The sequence below is a fragment of the Triticum dicoccoides genome, chromosome 3B (assembly GCF_002162155.2).
Source record: "Triticum dicoccoides isolate Atlit2015 ecotype Zavitan chromosome 3B, WEW_v2.0, whole genome shotgun sequence".
Lineage (NCBI taxonomy): Eukaryota > Viridiplantae > Streptophyta > Magnoliopsida > Poales > Poaceae > Triticum > Triticum dicoccoides.
Window position 1 is genome coordinate 226267291 of NC_041385.1, and position 3381 is coordinate 226270671.

Consider the following 3381-nt stretch of genomic DNA (forward strand, 5'->3'; position numbering starts at 1 on the left):
ACATCACCGAGCCGCGCGACCCTAAATGGGCAGGGACCCCCGAGTTTAGATCTGGCATCCCTATGCAGCTCACCTCCTGGAAAGAGAAGGGCTTGCTATGGGGTGGTTCGGAGGAGCTGACAGGACTCCAGTCCTGTCTCCAGACCTTGGTGAACAAGAAGCTTAGGCTTGTCAATGTCATCCAGGTCATGCTCGTCCGCCGGATTCTCCCCTGCCAACAGCGGGCCTTCAATTTGTGGGAGTTCGATCCGGCACAGCACCGGACCCTGAGTGGGTTCTTCGACACGACGTACGAAGATGCATGGAGGGTGCTGTTCAAGGGCGGAGAAGCCCCCGCGTCCGCGATGGAAGACAACGGATTCGGCACCAAGCGCCCGGCCGGCGAGGTAAGCTTTGTTATCCTCTATGGGACATTTATTTTCTTTCACAATTTAATTTTATGTGGGATCTAAAACTCCCAATGCCTTTGACAGGACTAGCAGAGGACGTCCGGACAGGTAGACTGTCCAGCTCCCCTTCCCGAAGAACCAACGGACGCCCGTTTAGCAGGGCTGCTAGTCCCGGCACTTTATGTGGTGCCGGAGAAAAAGGCCAAGAAGAAGGCCACGGGAACTCGAAGAAGTTCCCGGCGCCAGGTGATATCGGACTCGTCGTCCGATGACTCCGAGGCGGACTCCTCCCCCGAAGACGAGGAGGAGAAAGAGGACTCTCCCCCGGAGGGGGGAGAGAGAAAAAGGAAGGCTTCCCCGACGGGGGAGGCCGAAGGGTCCAAGAGGGGACGGACCCTTGCCCCGGACAGCTCCGCCAACGCCAACGTGGGCGACGAAGAATGGCCCTCAAGGGCCAGGCCTCCGGCAATATCATAAGTATCCGGATCCTGAATGGTTTATAATTTCTCTTTTGCGTCACATAGTGTCCTTCTAATGCCGCACACTACCTGTAATATGGCCGATGATGATCTTCCCGCTTCATCGAGCGGGTCCTTAGCTCCGTCGGACGTGGATTCCATTCCGACCGCCTCTACCCCTCGTGACGCTGACGACGCCGAGGTGGGATCCCAGGAGGGGACCCATCAGGAGGAGGCTCCGGAGGTGCCGCAAGGCAGCCTCCCGGACTTTGCGCCGGACTCCATGCCGGGACCCGTAGTGGTTCCGGAGTCCGGCAGGCAGCCCCTCGCAAGAAGGGCAAGAACGTGACGCTGGCAGCCTCCGTCCATCCGGAGGCGCTGGACAACTTGTTGGAGGCGCTCAACGGCGCTTCCATCGAGGAAGAACACCGCACTATTATGAGTGCAGTGATTTAGAAGGTTCAGCTCGCCAAGAGCGGGCTGACCGAAGCTTGCAGCAGCCTTCTAACAGGCTTTGTGGTAAGAAGCTTTAAAATATGTAATGTGGTACCGCATAGACAGTAGCCCCTGATGCTCGGTTCGGTGTTCGAAAAGAAAAACCGGACTGAGGATCTAAAAAAGATAGACGCAGGAATGCTAAATATTATGTCAATATGGGTTTGCAGGCTGCGCTGCTGACCTCTGCCGCACTGACTGCGGAGGTCGGTGCTTTGAAGCAGGATCTCGAGCGGTCCGAGCAAGAGGTCGGCCTTGCCAAGAAGCAGCTCGAGGACAGAGAAGGTGATTAACACCACTTTGAAATTTGTACCTTACAGAAAAGGATTTTGGTTGCAATAGAAATAACAAGGATAACATGGGTACTGCAGGGGCCACGAATGGGGTGGCCACCCTGAAGGAGGCCGTGTCCGCGGCCGAACGCAATGCGGCCACGGAACGGGCGGAGCGAGAGAAGCAGGAGGCGCAGGTAGCGGAGGTGCGGCAAGAGCTCCAGGCTCTCATGGAAAAGCATGAGAGTTTGGAGTGTGACTCGAAGACTCGAGAGTCCGACCTTGCCTCGGCTCTTGAAAGTGCCAAAGCTGCTAAGGCCGAGGCCCATAGGGCCCTCCAGGAGATTGAGGCGACGAAGAAGATAGCGGCGGGTAAGGAATTTTTCATGCAAAGCAAGCATGTGAATGTAAATTACATGTTACTTACCCGAATACGGAGCTCTCCAGGGGCGTTTGCAGATCTGCCTCGCAGCGTGTCCGATGCCGCCGCATTCTACCGGGCTGAGGAGGGGAGATCAACGGAGAAGGTCTTCTGGTCTCAGTACGCTGAGGCCGGACATCCGGTGCCCCCAAGCGACCAGCTGAAGTAGCTGGTCGAGCTCCACAAGGTAGCCGAGCAGTCCATGAAGGGCCTCATAGTCTGGCTGTGGCCTGGAGAGGCCATGCCTAGGAGCTACTTCGGCCTCGTGCGGCGGCTGGTGGATGCGTGCCCCTGGGTGGAGATCATCAAGCGCTCCGCCTGCATTGAAGGTGCCCGTCGGGCCCTTGCCCGCGCAAAGGTGCATTGGGGCAGGCTGGATGCGGAGAGGCTTCTGACGGACGCGCCGCCGCCGGGCAAGGAGTATCGTACGCCCGAAATGTACTATAAGACTGTCCTGAAGGGTGCCCGCAAGATTGCGGATGAGTGCCCCAGAGATGTAATTATTGAGTAAACTCGCCATGTGTTATCCTGTGCGCTGAAAACATTGTTCATATGCGCTAAGCAACGCTTATTTGATTTAAAATATTACCTTCTGTGCGGCCGTTTATTAAATCTGAGAGATGGCAAGTCGTCGGCTTCAGCCCCCATGCCACGAGTGCCGGGGTGTTCGGGATAAACTTGAGTGCTCTTGTTCCCATTTTTGGGTCCATCTAGGGAGGCGCTCAACACAACGAACAAGGCAACCGTACTTATAATGCTTGAACACTCTCACTTAGCCATAGAATTCTATAATTTTAAATTTCGGTGAAGCCCCTAGTGTCGGAAGACCGAGTTTGGGGCGCTATCCACGCCTGGGCCGGACACTATCCGGTTCCTCGCTCTAAGCGGCGTAAGTCTTTAGGGACTCGAAAAGACCTCTCGAACAGCGACCAGTCTCTCGCCTTATCATGACAGTCAGTTTTAGCTTTCTCCACTAAGGCGCTCGCCCAGCTCAACCGGGGCGCAATCGCAGTGGTTCTCCCAGTGCTACCTTAGCCGACAGAACGGAATGTAAGGTACCAAAACATGGGAGCCGGGCAAACCCAACTATTGACCCAAGACATGATTCGGAGCCGCTGCATATAATGCTATAAGTTCGGGGTGCCGCACTTGTGAAAGTGTTCGGACTTATCACACCGTAATGCGGGGAACATAAGCCCCTGGTGTATTCGGCCGTACCAAAATGTACGGGTGCAAGATGTCATTAATGAACATATATGTAAAAAAAGGTAATGCAATTATAGGCAAAAAGTGCTGCATTGTTTATTCAAGGAATTCTGCTATGAGTGCAGAACGATACAAATGTG